A 21890-nucleotide genomic window follows, 5' to 3' on the forward strand; every position below is an offset into this window, starting at 1 on the left:
GGCTTATGTCCTTCCTGCATGGCTAGTTGAATATGACTCAGACCTTGGTCACTTGCAGGAGCAGGCTAGTTTTCTCACTGCTGGGATGGTGGAATCAGACCCTGTCCTGAGTCTTCTGCAGAAGCAGCTCCAGGTCTTCCTGCAGGGCTGTTGGAACATGACCCATCACTGGTTCTGCTTCAGGAGTAGGCACAGAGTCTCCTTGCAAGGATAGTGTAATTGGACCCAGCTCAGGGGTCACTACAGGGCTGATGAAATGTGTCCTGGCTCTGTGGTTCCTGCAAGTGTAGATTCTGTGTCTCCCTTCAGGGTTGGTTTAGTGGGACCCATTCCTGGGTCTCCTGTAGTAGTAGGCTCAGAGTCTCCCTGCAGGGCTGGTGGAATGGGCCCCTTCTCTAGGTCACCTGCCAGAACAGATTTGGACTCTGCCTTCAGGCTGGTGGAATTGGGCCTGTTCTTGCATCTCCTGCAGGAGCAGGCCTTGGTTCTTCCTGGAAGAATACTGTAATATGACCCATCTCTGGTTCTCTTGCAGGAGAAGCTCATGGTCTCCCTAGAAGGTTAGCAGAATTTGTCCCATTCCTTGGTCCAAGGCTCAGGGTATCCCTGCAAGGTTGGTGGGATGGGACATAGTCCTGTGTCTCCTGCAGTAGCAGGTTCTGTTCTCTTTGCAGGGCTGGTGGAATGTGACTCCACCCTGTGGTTCTTTTGCAGATGCAGGCTCAGGGACCCCACCAGAACTGATGGCTCTTAGTCTCCTATGGGAGCAGGTGAGGGATTCCCTGGAGAGCTGTTGGAATTGGTCCCAGTCCTGGGTCTCTTACAATTGCAGGCTCAGTGTCTCCCTGGAGGGTTTGTTGAATATGACTTGGCTGTGGGTATGCTGCAGGAGCAAGCTCAGTGTTTCCATGCAGGGTTGGTGGAATGGGATCTAGTTCTGGCTCTCCTGCAGGAGGAGGCTGGGGTTCTCCCTGGAGAGGCTGATGGAATTGGACTGGGATGTCTGTCTCCTGCAGGAGCAAGCCTATGGATTACCTGCAGAGCTGGTAGAATGTCACATAACTCTTGTTCTTCTGCAGGAGCTGGCTCATATTCTCTGTGAATGGCTTGGTCTCCCCCAGGAGCAGGTTTGTAGTCTCACTACAGGGCTGGTGTTATGTGACCCGCACTGTGTTTTCTGCAGATGCAGTCTTAGTGTTTGACTGCAGGTTTGGTGGAATGGGACGAAGTTCTGGGTTTCCTGGAGTAGCAGGCTCACGGTCTCCCTTCTGGGGTATTGGAATGTGACCTAGTCATGTGTTTCCTGCCGAAGTGGCCTCAGGATATCCCTGCAGGGCTGTTGGAATTGTACCTCACTGTGTATCACCTGCAGGATCAGGTTTGTGCTCTCCCAGCAAGGCTGGCGTATTTGGACCTATTCCTGGGTCTCCTGCAGAAGCAGGCTTTCAGTCTTCCTGCAGGGCTTCTGGAATATGACATATCTCTAATTTTCCTGCAGGATCAGGCTTGTGGGTCACCCAGCAAGGCTAGTGGAATTGGACCCACTTCAAGGTCTTAGTGCATGATTGATGGAATGGGACCCAGTCCTGGGTCTCCTGCAGGAATTGGCTCAGAGTCTTCCTGCAGGACTGGTGAAATTGGACCAATTCCTGAGTCTCCTGCAGGAGGAGGCCCTGCATCTTCCTGGAGGGATGGTGGAATACGACAGAGATCTGTTTCTCCTGCAGGAACAGGCTCAAGGTCTCCCTACAAGGCTAGTGTAATTGGACACATTCCTGGATCCATTGCAAGTGAAGGCATGATGGTCTTCCTACACAGCTGGTGGAATGTGATTCGGCTCTGAGTCTCCAGCAGGAGTAGGCTTAGGGTCTCCTTGAAAGATTGGTGAAATGGGACACAGTGCTGTCTCTCCTGCAGTAGCAGGCTCAGGTTCTCCCTACAGTATTGGTAAAATTGGACCTGGCTCTAATTCTCCTGCAGTAGCAGACTGAGGTTATACCTGCATGGCTGGTTGAGTGTGAAGGAACAGCAAGTCTTAATACATTGGCCCACTCCTGGGAAAAGGATAAACAGGGCTTGGTGCATGGTCTCTTGTATTCTCTGAAAAAGACCCTTGAGATGTGTTGATTCTGATGACCTCTTCCAAGAACTTGAACACTTTTAGAATCTCTGCCCATTCATCTTGTTTAGACTGAAGGAATCTGCCTTTCATCAGTTCTTGGAATAGAGATCAACACAAAAGGAAAGAGGGAAGAAAAAAATACCAATCTATCTGTTGAGAAATCAGCTGAAGACATTAAAAAGTTCTCTTGCAATGCACTTGTTTCTATTTTGGTGCATTTAGAATCATTTCCTTATTATCAATTTTGGCCATTTAAATTAGAATACATATTGTTCTAGGCCTACTGGGGTTCATTATGCTTGGACGCTCTGTGCTTGCTGTGTTGAGATAGCCGGTTCTATCTTTGGTTTAAGAAAATTTCAGTCTGATTTCTTCAAATACCTTTTCAAATCATTTGTCTTTATTCTTTTCCATGTGGGATCCCTATGAGTCATACACTGGTATGTTTTCTCTTATCCCAGGTTTCAGTTGCATTGCTTGCATTGCTTTTCACTAGCTTTTCTATGTCGTGTTCTGACTGAGTGATTGTGATTATCCTGTTTTCTAAGTCATTTATTTGTTCCTGTGCATTATCTAGTCCGATTTGGACTGTCTTTAGCTTAGCTATTCTCACCATTGAGTTTTCTGATTATATTTGGCTCATCTAAAGTGTTTCTCTTTCCATTTATACTAGCCTGCATTTGTATTCATAGACTCAAGATTTCCTTCAGTGTTTTATGTCCTCCCTTTTCAAGTCATGTTCTAGTAAATTTTGGGGGTCTAATACATTGGATGTTCTTTCAGGAGACTCCTGTCTTTTGAAAATTTGGAATAGTTCTTTTAACTTTATTATATCTCTCTATCGCTATGGGTTAAGGATTATCAGTTATCTATTATAGAGTTGAACGGCTTTTGTAAGTGAAATCATTTCTGTGCACATTTAGTTTTAATGCTGTGAGGATTGTTTTTGGTATGTAATGATGCCATGCATTCCTTCTGTGTCTGTTGCCTGTTATATCTATGATTGCTACTGCGGTTTTTGTTGTGGTGAATATAACCTATTCTAGTAAAGTTAGCAGAGTGTCATTTTGGTTAAATGTTTATCATAGCTCTGACAGTGCTGGGACTACTAATTTTTGCTGGAATAGAGGTTTCCAAATGGTTTCTGGGCTGCAGGCTGGATATGTGGAGAGGGAATTGTTCCAATACACACTCATGAAAGTGCATTCGTCCTCACTGTTGCCACGGAAAAGTCAAAATTTTATAATGGGTTCCCTCAGGTTCTCTGCAAACAAAGACAAAAGTGGAAACAAATTTAATGATGTCACACATTAGAAACTGCTGAAACAATCCTGCAGTGCCACAATTGGGTCCTAAGTGTAGTACTGGGTCAGCACCACAACTATAGTTGCATTAGCATGTGGTAGGCAAGGTTGATGGAAAAGCTTCAAATTCTCCTATTTTTCCTCAGATCTCTGCTCCAAGAACTCTTGTCAATAAGGCATGGGAACTCAAAGGCAAGCATGGAGCATTTCAAAAACCTCTGCACTGGACAATAAGAAATTTCAATCCTGCCTATGAAAGTTGCAGATCTTTTGGCTATAGAATCTTATTTCAACACTAAATTGCCCTGGATTCTAGAAACCAGATAAAGATGGCTCTGATTGAGACCATTTCTCCTTTATGGAGAAAATGAGCAATTATAATGTGGATGTGAAAATGCTGTGACTAAGGCCCTGGGTTACTAAGCTAATCCACAACACATATGCCAGCAGATTTAATATTAAGAGAGGACCCAGGCAGATCTGTTCTCTAGATAGTACCAACCACAGCCCAAAACAATCTCCAAACCCCTGGGAATAAATTTGTGACATCAGCCACACCCCTAACACACAGATTCCACAGGCACTCCTAGCTCAAAACTGGCAGATGCAGTCTTGGTCTGGGAATCAATTGCAGAGAAATTTTGTGATTATTGCTTTCAGTTATGTCAATCAAACGTCCACTATGCACTCTTTTAACCCTCAGCGCATCGTCTTCCATCTTAAATGACCTGTCCACTTTAGAGTGTGCATCCCAGTAAAACACAGTTTCCCCTTTACTGCTCCTTCACCAAAGGTCAGGTCCTGCACTGATTTCCATTCTCTACTTTGCCTTCTACTCTTTCCAGGTTATGTGAGAATTCTTTCTGACTTTTGAAGTAAGAGATGTTTGGCCATTATTCAGCAGGGATCCTGAGCCAAGGGCCGGGAGAGTGGATGTTTATCTTGCTGTATACATGGGAGAGAGTGAGCGAAGTTTGCACTGGTACTCTGCCAGTTTGGCATGGATAAATTAACACAATTTAGATATAACTCACAGACACTTGATCCTTGTTTAGCTATTTTTCTCTATATCAATTGTGGAAGGATGTGTTCGAAGATTCCAAGTCTGACAATGTGTACATACCTACATTGCAGACTTTCAAATAGTTAACAGAATTGAATTACATACTATGGGAAGTGTATCAAAATAAAGATAGTTTTAGAAATATACTAAATCTAACTACAAGACAGAGTTGCCATATTTAGGTATCAGCTTGAAATACCCAAATAAGAAAAATACACAGAAAATACTAGTTAGCAGCCAAAATTCATGAAGGAGGCAGGTCAACACTTTTCTCTTGGTGCTTCCAACACTAAGAAAAACAATGAAATAATTCTTAGAATCATTAACAACCACAACCATGGGTTTCCATTGTTCATGTGGTGCCCTTTCCTAATAATGGCACATACTGGTCAATGTTGGCGATTCAAGGGGCAACATTACTATTTAGGAAAGCACAAAGAAATCCAAACAATGTATTTTTATATAGGCTTGGTTTCAATAGCACTTAGAGACATTAAAGATACGAGAACACTGCAAAAGTTTTGCTAGGCTATTGAGAATCATGTACTCTTCTATGAAAGATGAGAATGTTTAATCATCCAATTATGTTGAGGAACACAATTAAACCCGACAAATATGGCAACCACATATTTGCACCCGGTATATGCCTGAAGGGAAAAATGGTCCACAAAAAATTTGTCACTACATATCTATGCCAACAATTACACTTCATTTCAATAAGAGAATTATAATAGTTACAAATACTGTTTTGAAAAACTGAGGATAAAAAAATATTCAAATTCAGGCAAAGAATCCACTCACTTACCACACTCCCTTCACCCCAGAGAAGACATAAACCCAGCATTTGCTGAATCTAGCGGAAGGCCATCGTTTCTTTGTGGGAGCTAAGTATTCAATTCCTATCTATTTCATACGAGAGTATTTGACCTTTATGGGGTTCCCTGTTGTTCACAGAGGATGAAGCTAGAGGAACTCTGATTCTAGGAGGGGCTTGCTCTTCTCTTACTGGCTTCATTGCAGCTCAGGTACTGATCCCTCAAAATGGATGCCTGAGTGGAGGGGAGGGAAGAGCAAGTGCTTGATAGCTAGGCCCAAACCTGGGAAAAGGCTTACCTGGGCTTGGTGCACTTTGATCTGAATGGCTTGGAATTGCCCCTTGGGTCGTGTGGATTATCTGACCTCTTTCAAGAACATGAGCGTTTTTATCATCTCTGCCATCTCTTCTCTTTAGACGTCAGGGATCTTGGACCCGTTCTTGGAGCAGAGAATTGAGGAACTTCCTCCAGTCCACGGTGGCCCTCCGTAGGTTTCTGCTAGTATCAGCGAGGTTCAATATGTCTCATGAATGCCTTTCGAGCCTGCTATCCTCTACAGCTGTCTCCAGGCCAGTATTCTCTATTGTAGCAGAACATCTCTCATCAATGTGTTCGCATCTCTCCTCAATCCGTGCAGCCATGTTTTCGGCCAGCTTCTCTTCGTGTCTCCCATAAAGTCGACTTCAACAGGACTGGGCAAGTCTGAAAGGACCTCGGAGCCTCTCCAGTAAGCTGAAGACAGGCAGATCTTCCACTGTCTGCCCTTTCAGGTTCTGGAAACTGACCCGTGAACTCAGGTCTTTGGGCAGCAGCAGTATCTCGAACTGACACAGCTTCCCGGACCAAAGACCTAAGCCAAGCTCCACAGAGGGCGGCAGCCCCTCCATCGCACTGATCCACCCACAGAACTCTGCCCGGTTACCTAGGATCCACCAGCCACAACAAGCCTCGCGGTACACACCAACATTCCACCTGGAATCCAACCGCTAACTGCCATCCCCAATGGCTGCTGCATCTTGTCAGTGCTGGGGGAGGGGCTGCATCCGACGAGAGGTTCCTAAGGTAAATGTGATTCTACCCACTAGCGTCCCATGGGCCTTTGTTCTTCCCTCTTTCCTTTTGTTCAGATCTGTATGCACTGTAGCAACGGAGGCAAGTGTGTCCATTTTCAGTTGAATGTTTCACACGTCTTTAAACTTTCTAACAGTTCACAGTACACAGAGACCCACTAAGGGAAACTCTTGTTCCTGTAATATGGGCACACCCGCAATACATAGCCGTCGGTTGATTTCTGCTGAAACACCCGCATTCACGGGACATCTATCCATTTGTTTCAAGGGGGCTGAAATTCCTAGGAATGATACAATCCCCAGTGTGCACTTTACTGCCTGTCTCTTTTGATCTTAGAACACTTTTGTGGAGCTACTTTTCCTTGTTATAGGCTTGTGCCATTTCTTCTCGACGTAGTGTAGAATATGGCATTCATTCATCCTGTTGGAAGACTTGCAAGTCTATATCACTGACTAGGAATCCATTGGATTCCAAATCGGCATTTGGGTTAGGTCACGATATGCTCATATGAATCAATATTTACGAATATAAATGCACGCCTCTGATTTCCGAATACAGGTGTGCTGAGTACATTCAAGCCGCGATACTGGGTCGATGCGTACTGAATGATCCTTGACATCACCTTGAGTAATTTCTTTTGAATATTCATGTTACCCTACCCTTTTTGTGTTGTTTGTTTGTTTGATTCTTTCTTGGTCTGCTTCTCGTTTGCTTTGCAAACACGTCAGGCCATGCATCTCTCCGTTTGCTTCCAACAGAGAGTCATATAAGCTGACTCCCTTAAGAGAGTGCTTCCAATCCCCTATGATTTCCTGCTTCCCTCTCCCATCTTTAGGGTTTTGATGTCCTCCTTGCCTTCTTCTTGTTTCTTCTTTTCCACTCATGCTCTTCTTGCATTTCCAATAAGGGTTTTCTTCTTTCCATTTCATCTTGCTGCTTATCCCTTCAGGGGAGAATTCTCAACCTTTCTTTTAGGATAAGTTTCGAACTGCTGAATTCTTTTAAGATTTGCAGGTCTGTGGCATTCTCTAGCTCTGCTGTTATTAGAAATGGTGGTCATGTGGCATAGGCTACCCTAGATGGCAGCATTTTGCCATTCAAGCTATGGTCTATGTCCTGGCACTCCTCCCTGTCCTGCAATATTGCTGCTGAGATAGCAGCTGAAACCCCTCTGGAGGTTCTCTTGTGACTATGTTGCTTTCCTCCAGGCGCATTTTAAATCACTGGGATGCTCATGAACTTTGTTGATTTGGATCATACAGCTGCTGCTAAGTCTATTGGGATTCCACCTCTTTTGGACGCTGTGTACTTCCTGAATTCGCCTAGATGATTCTATCTTGGCTTTCAGCAAGTTTCAGTCTGATTTTTCTACACATAACTTTTCAAACATTGTTTGTTTCTTTATCTCTTGCTTTTCCATCTGGGACTCTTTCGAATTTTAGTCTTTCATGCCTTGTCTTCAACCAGGATTCAACAGCAATGTTTTCATTGGTTTGCACTTGCTTTCCTATGTGTGCTTCTGACCGAGGGATTTCTGTTCCCCTGTCTTCAAAGTCATTCACGCGTCCCTCTGCAATATCTCGTCTGCTTAGGACGGAATGTTAGCCCTGATATTTTCTCATCCACTGAGTTTTCTGATATTATTTGGCTCGTCTTTAGGCTTTCTCTTCCCCTTTTCTGGTATTCTGCCTTTTGTGATTCTGAGACACTGTTGTTCTTCAGTGTTTCCCTCACCTCCATTTTCAATACTTGCTCTGGAGAGCGTTTTGCAGTCTAGTTGTCTGAAAGCTTATCTTTAGGGCCTTCAATCTCTTTGGAACTGAAAATGGTACTTCCTTTTCCTTTTACTGTATTTCTTCATCTCTACTGGTCAGGTAATTTCAGGTATCTAATGTAGACTTCTAGGGCTTGGTTAAGTGAAAACTTTAGACACTTGGCTCTACACAATTGCATGGGATTTCTGTGAGGACAAATTTTCCTAGACATTGATGCCATGTCCTGTTCCTGTGTGTGTTGTCTGGTCTATCTCCAATTGCTGGTGTTGCCTTTGTTGTGATGAACCCCCCATACTATTTCGATTAGGATAACCTCATTTTGATTACGCTTATCTCACAAATCTGAAAGAGCACAGGACACTTCCTCTGGTGGAAATGGAGCTTCTAAAGGTTCTCAGCTCTGCATTCTACTCTCTGTTATTTTGGAGTGTTTCCAGAAGAGCAGAGTGTGAGTGCGCTTGTGCTTTGTAGTGCCACGGGAATGTCCCACTGAAACCAGTTCTTCCAAGAGCTTCTCTGTCTACAGAAACACCAGTGGAAGCATATCTATGGATGTCACACATCAGGGCCTGCTGGAATGATCCCGCAGCCCGAACTTGGTGTCCTCGCTGCCGAACCGTGCCGGTGCCATCCAAAATGTAGCATCCGCTTTTGAGAGATAAACTGAAGGAAATCCTTCCTCTTCTCACGCTGTGGTCTTGGACCACACTTCCTTGTCCTCTCATCCTTGTGGCACGGGTGCACGAAGCCAACCACAGAGCTGTTGCACATCCTGTGCCTCAAACCAAACCATAATCACAGCCCAGGTTATGAATGTAGCAGATCCTAAGGCTTTTCATTCTGAATTCAAACCCAAGGCCCCCTGGATCCCTCAGACCCGATGCACAATATCTCTGATTCAGCCCCACACATGCTCTATTGGCAAAATGCCAAATTGGTCTCTGGTCCTGCAGATGCACTGGGTGTGGCCATGGGACATATCGATAATTTCAACTGCGCGCGCCAGGCTGGTTGCTTGCTCATTGGGGCCACAGGTCGGTTTGCTCTCTTGATAGGACCCACCACATCCCACAACGCACTCCAGATCCCTGAGACTCAGCATGTGCCACCATCCGTAGCCCTATCCCTCCCTGAACGCTGCCTCTGCTACCTCAAATTTGGCAGCTCGGAGCTTGGTCTCAGAATCAACTGTGGGGATATTTTGCACTGGATTCTTTGAGTTCTATCAGCCAAGCATCTGCTGTGCACTCTTCTAACACTCAGCGCATTACCTTCAATCCCATGTCTCCTGTCTGCTTGTGAGTGTGCGTCCAAGTTAAAGAGAGTTTCACCTTTACTGCTCCATCAACAGGGCTCAGACCATGCACTGGTATCCATTCCCTGCTTTTCCTTCTCCTGCTTCCAGGTGTTCTGAGGCCTCATCCTGTCTTTGGAAGTAACAGACCTCTCTTCGGCAAGTGTCCTGTGCCAAGGGCTGGGTGAGTGGTTGTTTCCATTGCTGTGTTCATGGGAGCGAGTGAGCGCAGGTTGCACTGCTTCTCTGTCAACTGGGCATCGATGAATCAACACTTTCCAGATACATTTCACAGAAATGTGATTTCTTTTTATCTCTTTGTTTCTATACAGCCGTGGTGGGAGGGATTGTCCGAAGACTCCAGTTTTGACATTGTGTTGATATCTCATTTGCAGTCTTTAAAAATTTAATAGAATTGATATAAATGTTTTGGGAGTTATACGAAAATGAAGTTAGTTTCTGAAACATACTAAATCGACCTAGAAGCCAGACTTGTCAATTTCGGTAACATTTTGTCAGCTCTAAGGAAAACATAGACAGATAGAATGCAAACTAGCAGTCCGAACTGTTAAAGGGGTCATGTCAGCTCTTTACTGTTGAAGCCTCCGAAACCAACAGGAACCATGAAATAACTAATGGAAACATGAAATAACCCCCAAGCTTGGATTCCCTTGTGCATGTGGTGCCCTTTACTCCCGATGACACCTACTGGTCAATGTTGGCATTTCAAGGTGTAACATCCCTCTCAAGGAAAATACAAGAGGAAACGAACTAAATATATACATTTAGCTTTGAATCCAAAGAACCTAGAGGCATTATAGCTATGAGAACCCTGCTGCAGCTATGCTAGGCTACTGAGAACCAGGTGTTCTTCTATCAGTGATGAGAACGCTTAATCATCCGATCATGTTGGGTAAAGCACTTGAATGCAACCAAGTCTGCACCCCCATGATAGATTGCCCCCGGGGGCTTGACTCAATTGAAAGACGGTCCACATAAGCTGTGTCTTTCATGTCATTGGCGACTTTTACAGTTCCGTTCACTATCTGACTTCTAATATTTACCTAGACTGTCTTGAAAACCGGAGGCCTAATACAGATTCAAGTTCAGTCAAAGATTCCCCTCACTTACCACACTCCCTTCACCCCAGAGAGGACATAATCCCAGCATTTGCTGAATCTAGCGGAAGGCCATCGTTTCTTTGTGGGAGCTAAGTATTCAATTCCTATCTATTTCATACGAGAGTATTTGACCTTTATGGGGTTCCCTGTTGTTCACAGAGGATGAAGCTAGAGGAACTCTGATTCTAGGAGGGGCTTGCTCTTCTCTTACTGGCTTCATTGCAGCTCAGGTACTGATCCCTCAAAATGGATGCCTGAGTGGAGGGGAGGGAAGAGCAAGTGCTTGATAGCTAGGCCCAAACCTGGGAAAAGGCTTACCTGGGCTTGGTGCACTTTGATCTGAATGGCTTGGAATTGCCCCTTGGGTCGTGTGGATTATCTGACCTCTTTCAAGAACATGAGCGTTTTTATCATCTCTGCCATCTCTTCTCTTTAGACGTCAGGGATCTTGGACCCGTTCTTGGAGCAGAGAATTGAGGAACTTCCTCCAGTCCACGGTGGCCCTCCGTAGGTTTCTGCTAGTATCAGCGAGGTTCAATATGTCTCATGAATGCCTTTCGAGCCTGCTATCCTCTACAGCTGTCTCCAGGCCAGTATTCTCTATTGTAGCAGAACATCTCTCATCAATGTGTTCGCATCTCTCCTCAATCCGTGCAGCCATGTTTTCGGCCAGCTTCTCTTCGTGTCTCCCATAAAGTCGACTTCAACAGGACTGGGCAAGTCTGAAAGGACCTCGGAGCCTCTCCAGTAAGCTGAAGACAGGCAGATCTTCCACTGTCTGCCCTTTCAGGTTCTGGAAACTGACCCGTGAACTCAGGTCTTTGGGCAGCAGCAGTATCTCGAACTGACACAGCTTCCCGGACCAAAGACCTAAGCCAAGCTCCACAGAGGGCGGCAGCCCCTCCATCGCACTGATCCACCCACAGAACTCTGCCCGGTTACCTAGGATCCACCAGCCACAACAAGCCTCGCGGTACACACCAACATTCCACCTGGAATCCAACCGCTAACTGCCATCCCCAATGGCTGCTGCATCTTGTCAGTGCTGGGGGAGGGGCTGCATCCGACGAGAGGTTCCTAAGGTAAATGTGATTCTACCCACTAGCGTCCCATGGGCCTTTGTTCTTCCCTCTTTCCTTTTGTTCAGATCTGTATGCACTGTAGCAACGGAGGGAAGTGTGTCCATTTTCAGTTGAATGTTTCACACGTCTTTAAACTTTCTAACAGTTCACAGTACACAGAGACCCACTAAGGGAAACTATTGTTCCTGTAATATGGGCACACCCGCAATACATAGCCGTCAGTTGATTTCTGCTGAAACACCCGCATTCACGGGACATCTATCCATTTGTTTCAAGGGGGCTGAAATTCCTAGGAATGATACAATCCCCAATGTGCACTTTACTGCCTGTCTCTTTTGATCTTAGTACACTTTTGCGGAGCTACTTTTCCTCGTTATAGGCTTGTGCCATTTCTACTCCACGTAGTGTAGTATATGGCATTCATTCATCCTGTTGGAAGACTTGCAAGTCTATATCACGGACTAGGAATCCATTGGATTCCAAATCGGCATTTGGGTTAGGTCACGATATGCTCATATGAATCAATATTTACGAATATAAATGCACGCCTCTGATTTCCGAATACAGGTGTGCTGAGTACATTCAAGCCGCGATACTGGGTCGATGCGTACTGAATGATCCTTGACATCACCTTGAGTAATTTCTTTTGAATATTCATGTTACCCTACCCTTTTTGTGTTGTTTGTTTGTTTGATTCTTTCTTGGTCTGCTTCTCGTTTGCTTTGCAAACACGTCAGGCCATGCATCTCTCCGTTTGCTTCCAACAGAGAGTCATATAAGCTGACTCCCTTAAGAGAGTGCTTCCAATCCCCTATGATTTCCTGCTTCCCTCTCCCATCTTTAGGGTTTTGATGTCCTCCTTGCCTTCTTCTTGTTTCTTCTTTTCCACTCATGCTCTTCTTGCATTTCCAATAAGGGTTTTCTTCTTTCCATTTCATCTTGCTGCTTATCCCTTCAGGGGAGAATCCTCAACCTTTCTTTTAGGATAAGTTTCGAACTGCTGAATTCTTTTAAGATTTGCAGGTCTGTGGCATTCTCTAGCTCTGCTGTTATTAGAAATGGTGGTCATGTGGCATAGGCTACCCTAGATGGCAGCATTTTGCCATTCAAGCTATGGTCTATGTCCTGGCACTCCTCCCTGTCCTGCAATATTGCTGCTGAGATAGCAGCTGAAACCCCTCTGGAGGTTCTCTTGTGACTATGTTGCTTTCCTCCAGGCGCATTTTAAATCACTGGGATGCTCATGAACTTTGTTGATTTGGATCATACAGCTGCTGCTAAGTCTATTGGGATTCCACCTCTTTTGGACGCTGTGTACTTCCTGAATTCGCCTAGATGATTCTATCTTGGCTTTCAGCAAGTTTCAGTCTGATTTTTCTACACATAACTTTTCAAACATTGTTTGTTTCTTTATCTCTTGCTTTTCCATCTGGGACTCTTTCGAATTTTAGTCTTTCATGCCTTGTCTTCAACCAGGATTCAACAGCAATGTTTTCATTGGTTTGCACTTGCTTTCCTATGTGTGCTTCTGACCGAGGGATTTCTGTTCCCCTGTCTTCAAAGTCATTCACGCGTCCCTCTGCAATATCTCGTCTGCTTAGGACGGAATGTTAGCCCTGATATTTTCTCATCCACTGAGTTTTCTGATATTATTTGGCTCGTCTTTAGGCTTTCTCTTCCCCTTTTCTGGTATTCTGCCTTTTGTGATTCTGAGACACTGTTGTTCTTCAGTGTTTCCCTCACCTCCATTTTCAATACTTGCTCTGGAGAGCGTTTTGCAGTCTAGTTGTCTGAAAGCTTATCTTTAGGGCCTTCAATCTCTTTGGAACTGAAAATGGTACTTCCTTTTCCTTTTACTGTATTTCTTCATCTCTACTGGTCAGGTAATTTCAGGTATCTAATGTAGACTTCTAGGGCTTGGTTAAGTGAAAACTTTAGACACTTGGCTCTACACAATTGCATGGGATTTCTGTGAGGACAAATTTTCCTAGACATTGATGCCATGTCCTGTTCCTGTGTGTGTTGTCTGGTCTATCTCCAATTGCTGGTGTTGCCTTTGTTGTGATGAACCCCCCATACTATTTCGATTAGGATAACCTCATTTTGATTACGCTTATCTCACAAATCTGAAAGAGCACAGGACACTTCCTCTGGTGGAAATGGAGCTTCTAAAGGTTCTCAGCTCTGCATTCTACTCTCTGTTATTTTGGAGTGTTTCCAGAAGAGCAGAGTGTGAGTGCGCTTGTGCTTTGTAGTGCCACGGGAATGTCCCACTGAAACCAGTTCTTCCAAGAGCTTCTCTGTCTACAGAAACACCAGTGGAAGCATATCTATGGATGTCACACATCAGGGCCTGCTGGAATGATCCCGCAGCCCGAACTTGGTGTCCTCGCTGCCGAACCGTGCCGGTGCCATCCAAAATGTAGCATCCGCTTTTGAGAGATAAACTGAAGGAAATCCTTCCTCTTCTCACGCTGTGGTCTTGGACCACACTTCCTTGTCCTCTCATCCTTGTGGCACGGGTGCACGAAGCCAACCACAGAGCTGTTGCACATCCGGTGCCTCAAACCAAACCATAATCACAGCCCAGGTTATGAATGTAGCAGATCCTAAGGCTTTTCATTCTGAATTCAAACCCAAGGCCCCCTGGATCCCTCAGACCCGATGCACAATATCTCTGATTCAGCCCCACACATGCTCTATTGGCAAAATGCCAAATTGGTCTCTGGTCCTGCAGATGCACTGGGTGTGGCCATGGGACATATCGATAAATTCAACTGCGCGCGCCAGGGCGGTTGCTTGCTCATTGGGGCCACAGGTCGGTTTGCTCTCTTGATAGGACCCACCACATCCCACAACGCACTCCGGATCCCTGAGACTCAGCGTGTGCCACCATCCGTAGCCCTATCCCTCCCTGAACGATGCCTCTGCTACCTCAAATTTGGCAGCTCGGAGCTTGGTCTCAGAATCAACTGTGGGGATATTTTGCACTGGATTCTTTGAGTTCTGTCAGCCAAGCATCTGCTGTGCACTCTTCTAACACTCAGCGCATTACCTTCAATCCCATGTCTCCTGTCCGCTTGTGAGTGTGCGTCCAAGTTAAAGAGAGTTTCACCTTTACTGCTCCATCAACAGGGCTCAGACCATGCACTGGTATCCATTCCCTGCTTTTCCTTCTCCTGCTTCCAGGTGTTCTGAGGCCTCATCTTGTCTTTGGATGTAACAGACCTCTCTTCGGCAAGTGTCCTGTGCCAAGGGCTGGGTGAGTGGATGTTTCCATTGCTGTGTTCATGGGAGCGAGTGAGCGCATGTTGCACTGCTTCTCTGTCAACTGGGCATCGATGAATCAACACTTTCCAGATACATTTCACAGAAATGTGATTTCTTTTTATCTCTTGGTTTCTATACAGCCGTGGTGGGAGGGATTGTCCGAAGACTCCAGTTTTGACATTGTGTTGATATCTCATTTGCAGTCTTTAAAAATTTAATAGAATTGATATAAATGTTTTGGGAGTTATACGAAAATGAAGTTAGTTTCTGAAACATACTAAATCGACCTAGAAGCCAGACTTGTCAATTTCGGTAACATTTTGTCAGCTCTAAGGAAAACATAGACAGATAAAATGCAAACTAGCAGTCCGAACTCTTAAAGGGGTCATGTCAGCTCTTTACTGTTGAAGCCTCCGAAACCAACAGGAACCATGAAATAACTAATGGAAACATGAAATAACCCCCAAGCTTGGATTCCCTTGTGCATGTGGTGCCCTTTACTCCCGATGACACCTACTGGTCAATGTTGGCATTTCAAGGTGTAACATCCCTCTCAAGGAAAATACAAGAGGAAACGAACTAAATATATACATTTAGCTTTGAATCCAAAGAACCTAGAGGCATTATAGCTATGAGAACCCTGCTGCAGCTATGCTAGGCTACTGAGAACCAGGTGTTCTTCTATCAGTGATGAGAACGCTTAATCATCCGATCATGTTGGGTAAAGCACTTGAATGCAACCAAGTCTGCACCCCCATGATAGATTGCCCCCGGGGGCTTGACTCAATTGAAAGACGGTCCACATAAGCTGTGTCTTTCATGTCATTGGCGACTTTTACAGTTCCGTTCACTATCTGACTTCTAATATTTACCTAGACTGTCTTGAAAACCGGAGGCCTAATACAGATTCAAGTTCAGTCAAAGATTCCCCTCACTTACCACACTCCCTTCACCCCAGAGAGGACATAATCCCAGCATTTGCTGAATCTAGCGGAAGGCCATCGTTTCTTTGTGGGAGCTAAGTATTCAATTCCTATCTATTTCATACGAGAGTATTTGACCTTTATGGGGTTCCCTGTTGTTCACAGAGGATGAAGCTAGAGGAACTCTGATTCTAGGAGGGGCTTGCTCTTCTCTTACTGGCTTCATTGCAGCTCAGGTACTGATCCCTCAAAATGGATGCCTGAGTGGAGGGGAGGGAAGAGCAAGTGCTTGATAGCTAGGCCCAAACCTGGGAAAAGGCTTACCTGGGCTTGGTGCACTTTGATCTGAATGGCTTGGAATTGCCCCTTGGGTCGTGTGGATTATCTGACCTCTTTCAAGAACATGAGCGTTTTTATCATCTCTGCCATCTCTTCTCTTTAGACGTCAGGGATCTTGGACCCGTTCTTGGAGCAGAGAATTGAGGAACTTCCTCCAGTCCACGGTGGCCCTCCGTAGGTTTCTGCTAGTATCAGCGAGGTTCAATATGTCTCATGAATGCCTTTCGAGCCTGCTATCCTCTACAGCTGTCTCCAGGCCAGTATTCTCTATTGTAGCAGAACATCTCTCATCAATGTGTTCGCATCTCTCCTCAATCCGTGCAGCCATGTTTTCGGCCAGCTTCTCTTCGTGTCTCCCATAAAGTCGACTTCAACAGGACTGGGCAAGTCTGAAAGGACCTCGGAGCCTCTCCAGTAAGCTGAAGACAGGCAGATCTTCCACTGTCTGCCCTTTCAGGTTCTGGAAACTGACCCGTGAACTCAGGTCTTTGGGCAGCAGCAGTATCTCGAACTGACACAGCTTCCCGGACCAAAGACCTAAGCCAAGCTCCACAGAGGGCGGCAGCCCCTCCATCGCACTGATCCACCCACAGAACTCTGCCCGGTTACCTAGGATCCACCAGCCACAACAAGCCTCGCGGTACACACCAACATTCCACCTGGAATCCAACCGCTAACTGCCATCCCCAATGGCTGCTGCATCTTGTCAGTGCTGGGGGAGGGGCTGCATCCGACGAGAGGTTCCTAAGGTAAATGTGATTCTACCCACTAGCGTCCCATGGGCCTTTGTTCTTCCCTCTTTCCTTTTGTTCAGATCTGTATGCACTGTAGCAACGGAGGCAAGTGTGTCCATTTTCAGTTGAATGTTTCACACGTCTTTAAACTTTCTAACAGTTCACAGTACACAGAGACCCACTAAGGGAAACTATTGTTCCTGTAATATGGGCACACCCGCAATACATAGCCGTCAGTTGATTTCTGCTGAAACACCCGCATTCACGGGACATCTATCCATTTGTTTCAAGGGGGCTGAAATTCCTAGGAATGATACAATCCCCAATGTGCACTTTACTGCCTGTCTCTTTTGATCTTAGTACACTTTTGCGGAGCTACTTTTCCTCGTTATAGGCTTGTGCCATTTCTACTCCACGTAGTGTAGTATATGGCATTCATTCATCCTGTTGGAAGACTTGCAAGTCTATATCACGGACTAGGAATCCATTGGATTCCAAATCGGCATTTGGGTTAGGTCACGATATGCTCATATGAATCAATATTTACGAATATAAATGCACGCCTCTGATTTCCGAATACAGGTGTGCTGAGTACATTCAAGCCGCGATACTGGGTCGATGCGTACTGAATGATCCTTGACATCACCTTGAGTAATTTCTTTTGAATATTCATGTTACCCTACCCTTTTTGTGTTGTTTGTTTGTTTGATTCTTTCTTGGTCTGCTTCTCGTTTGCTTTGCAAACACGTCAGGCCATGCATCTCTCCGTTTGCTTCCAACAGAGAGTCATATAAGCTGACTCCCTTAAGAGAGTGCTTCCAATCCCCTATGATTTCCTGCTTCCCTCTCCCATCTTTAGGGTTTTGATGTCCTCCTTGCCTTCTTCTTGTTTCTTCTTTTCCACTCATGCTCTTCTTGCATTTCCAATAAGGGTTTTCTTCTTTCCATTTCATCTTGCTGCTTATCCCTTCAGGGGAGAATTCTCAACCTTTCTTTTAGGATAAGTTTCGAACTGCTGAATTCTTTTAAGATTTGCAGGTCTGTGGCATTCTCTAGCTCTGCTGTTATTAGAAATGGTGGTCATGTGGCATAGGCTACCCTAGATGGCAGCATTTTGCCATTCAAGCTATGGTCTATGTCCTGGCACTCCTCCCTGTCCTGCAATATTGCTGCTGAGATAGCAGCTGAAACCCCTCTGGAGGTTCTCTTGTGACTATGTTGCTTTCCTCCAGGCGCATTTTAAATCACTGGGATGCTCATGAACTTTGTTGATTTGGATCATACAGCTGCTGCTAAGTCTATTGGGATTCCACCTCTTTTGGACGCTGTGTACTTCCTGAATTCGCCTAGATGATTCTATCTTGGCTTTCAGCAAGTTTCAGTCTGATTTTTCTACACATAACTTTTCAAACATTGTTTGTTTCTTTATCTCTTGCTTTTCCATCTGGGACTCTTTCGAATTTTAGTCTTTCATGCCTTGTCTTCAACCAGGATTCAACAGCAATGTTTTCATTGGTTTGCACTTGCTTTCCTATGTGTGCTTCTGACCGAGGGATTTCTGTTCCCCTGTCTTCAAAGTCATTCACGCGTCCCTCTGCAATATCTCGTCTGCTTAGGACGGAATGTTAGCCCTGATATTTTCTCATCCACTGAGTTTTCTGATATTATTTGGCTCGTCTTTAGGCTTTCTCTTCCCCTTTTCTGGTATTCTGCCTTTTGTGATTCTGAGACACTGTTGTTCTTCAGTGTTTCCCTCACCTCCATTTTCAATACTTGCTCTGGAGAGCGTTTTGCAGTCTAGTTGTCTGAAAGCTTATCTTTAGGGCCTTCAATCTCTTTGGAACTGAAAATGGTACTTCCTTTTCCTTTTACTGTATTTCTTCATCTCTACTGGTCAGGTAATTTCAGGTATCTAATGTAGACTTCTAGGGCTTGGTTAAGTGAAAACTTTAGACACTTGGCTCTACACAATTGCATGGGATTTCTGTGAGGACAAATTTTCCTAGACATTGATGCCATGTCCTGTTCCTGTGTGTGTTGTCTGGTCTATCTCCAATTGCTGGTGTTGCCTTTGTTGTGATGAACCCCCCATACTATTTCGATTAGGATAACCTCATTTTGATTACGCTTATCTCACAAATCTGAAAGAGCACAGGACACTTCCTCTGGTGGAAATGGAGCTTCTAAAGGTTCTCAGCTCTGCATTCTACTCTCTGTTATTTTGGAGTGTTTCCAGAAGAGCAGAGTGTGAGTGCGCTTGTGCTTTGTAGTGCCACGGGAATGTCCCACTGAAACCAGTTCTTCCAAGAGCTTCTCTGTCTACAGAAACACCAGTGGAAGCATATCTATGGATGTCACACATCAGGGCCTGCTGGAATGATCCCGCAGCCCGAACTTGGTGTCCTCGCTGCCGAACCGTGCCGGTGCCATCCAAAATGTAGCATCCGCTTTTGAGAGATAAACTGAAGGAAATCCTTCCTCTTCTCACGCTGTGGTCTTGGACCACACTTCCTTGTCCTCTCATCCTTGTGGCACGGGTGCACGAAGCCAACCACAGAGCTGTTGCACATCCTGTGCCTCAAACCAAACCATAATCACAGCCCAGGTTATGAATGTAGCAGATCCTAAGGCTTTTCATTCTGAATTCAAACCCAAGGTCCCCTGGATCCCTCAGACCCGATGCACAATATCTCTGATTCAGCCCCACACATGCTCTATTGGCAAAATGCCAAATTGGTCTCTGGTCCTGCAGATGCACTGGGTGTGGCCATGGGACATATCGATAATTTCAACTGCGCGCGCCAGGGTGGTTGCTTGCTCATTGGGGTCCCAGGTCGGTTTGCTCTCTTGATAGGACCCACCACATCCCACAACGCACTCCGGATCCCTGAGACTCAGCGTGTGCCACCATCCGTAGCCCTATCCCTCCCTGAACGCTGCCTCTGCTACCTCAAATTTGGCAGCTCGGAGCTTGGTCTCAGAATCAACTGTGGGGATATTTTGCACTGGATTCTTTGAGATCTGTCAGCCAAGCATCTGCTATGCACTCTTCTAACACTCAGCACATCACCTTCAATCCCATGTCTCCTGTCCGCTTGAGAGTGTGCGTCCAAGTTAAAGAGAGTTTCACCTTTACTGCTCCATCAACAGGGCTCAGACCATGCACTGGTATCCATTCCCTGCTTTTCCTTCTCCTGCTTCCAGGTGTTCTGAGGCCTCATCCTGTCTTTGGAAGTAACAGACCTCTCTTCGTCAAGTGTCCTGTGCCAAGGGCTGGGTGAGTGGATGTTTCCATTGCTGTGTTCATGGGAGCGAGTGAGCGCAGGTTGCACTGCTTCTCTGTCAACTGGGCATCGATGAATCAACACTTTCCAGATACATTTCACAGAAATGTGATTTCTTTTTATCTCTTTGTTTCTATACAGCCGTGGTGGGAGGGATTGTCCGAAGACTCCAGTTTTGACATTGTGTTGATATCTCATTTGCAGTCTTTAAAAATTTAATAGAATTGATATAAATGTTTTGGGAGTTATACGAAAATGAAGTTAGTTTCTGAAACATACTAAATCGACCTAGAAGCCAGACTTGTCAATTTCGGTAACATTTTGTCAGCTCTAAGGAAAACATAGACAGATAGAATGCAAACTAGCAGTCCGAACTGTTAAAGGGGTCATGTCAGCTCTTTACTGTTGAAGCCTCCGAAACCAACAGGAACCATGAAATAACTAATGGAAACATGAAATAACCCCCAAGCTTGGATTCCCTTGTGCATGTGGTGCCCTTTACTCCCGATGACACCTACTGGTCAATGTTGGCATTTCAAGGTGTAACATCCCTCTCAAGGAAAATACAAGAGGAAACGAACTAAATATATACATTTAGCTTTGAATCCAAAGAACCTAGAGGCATTATAGCTATGAGAACCCTGCTGCAGCTATGCTAGGCTACTGAGAACCAGGTGTTCTTCTATCAGTGATGAGAACGCTTAATCATCCGATCATGTTGGGTAAAGCACTTGAATGCAACCAAGTCTGCACCCCCATGATAGATTGCCCCCGGGGGCTTGACTCAATTGAAAGACGGTCCACATAAGCTGTGTCTTTCATGTCATTGGCGACTTTTACAGTTCCGTTCACTATCTGACTTCTAATATTTACCTAGACTGTCTTGAAAAACGGAGGCCTAATACAGATTCAAGTTCAGTCAAAGATTCCCCTCACTTACCACACTCCCTTCACCCCAGAGAGGACATAATCCCAGCATTTGCTGAATCTAGCGGAAGGCCATCGTTTCTTTGTGGGAGCTAAGTATTCAATTCCTATCTATTTCATACGAGAGTATTTGACCTTTATGGGGTTCCCTGTTGTTCACAGAGGATGAAGCTAGAGGAACTCTGATTCTAGGAGGGGCTTGCTCTTCTCTTACTGGCTTCATTGCAGCTCAGGTACTGATCCCTCAAAATGGATGCCTGAGTGGAGGGGAGGGAAGAGCAAGTGCTTGATAGCTAGGCCCAAACCTGGGAAAAGGCTTACCTGGGCTTGGTGCACTTTGATCTGAATGGCTTGGAATTGCCCCTTGGGTCGTGTGGATTATCTGACCTCTTTCAAGAACATGAGCGTTTTTATCATCTCTGCCATCTCTTCTCTTTAGACGTCAGGGATCTTGGACCCGTTCTTGGAGCAGAGAATTGAGGAACTTCCTCCAGTCCACGGTGGCCCTCCGTAGGTTTCTGCTAGTATCAGCGAGGTTCAATATGTCTCATGAATGCCTTTCGAGCCTGCTATCCTCTACAGCTGTCTCCAGGCCAGTATTCTCTATTGTAGCAGAACATCTCTCATCAATGTGTTCGCATCTCTCCTCAATCCGTGCAGCCATGTTTTCGGCCAGCTTCTCTTCGTGTCTCCCATAAAGTCGACTTCAACAGGACTGGGCAAGTCTGAAAGGACCTCGGAGCCTCTCCAGTAAGCTGAAGACAGG

The 21890-nt window shown here is 45.3% G+C and overlaps 2 long non-coding RNA genes across 2 annotated transcripts in view; both read left to right on the forward strand.

Annotated features, from left to right (window-relative positions):
* The window catches only part of LOC140692972 (uncharacterized), a 61925-nt gene extending 45420 nt beyond the window's left edge, over positions 1-16505 (forward strand). The window contains exon 19 of the long non-coding RNA XR_012068618.1: positions 16283-16505. This is a non-coding gene — a long non-coding RNA (uncharacterized lncRNA). The remainder of the gene's footprint in view (positions 1-16282) is intronic.
* Positions 16506-16715: 210 nt separating this feature from the next.
* Positions 16716-21831, forward strand: LOC140693013 (uncharacterized). The gene is made up of 3 exons (XR_012068661.1): positions 16716-16928; positions 20118-20190; positions 21564-21831. It is a non-coding gene; the product is annotated as an uncharacterized lncRNA (long non-coding RNA).
* The last annotated feature ends 59 nt before the right edge of the window (positions 21832-21890 follow it).

The sequence above is a fragment of the Vicugna pacos genome, unplaced genomic scaffold (assembly GCF_048564905.1).
Source record: "Vicugna pacos unplaced genomic scaffold, VicPac4 scaffold_19, whole genome shotgun sequence".
Classification (NCBI taxonomy): Eukaryota; Metazoa; Chordata; class Mammalia; order Artiodactyla; family Camelidae; genus Vicugna; species Vicugna pacos.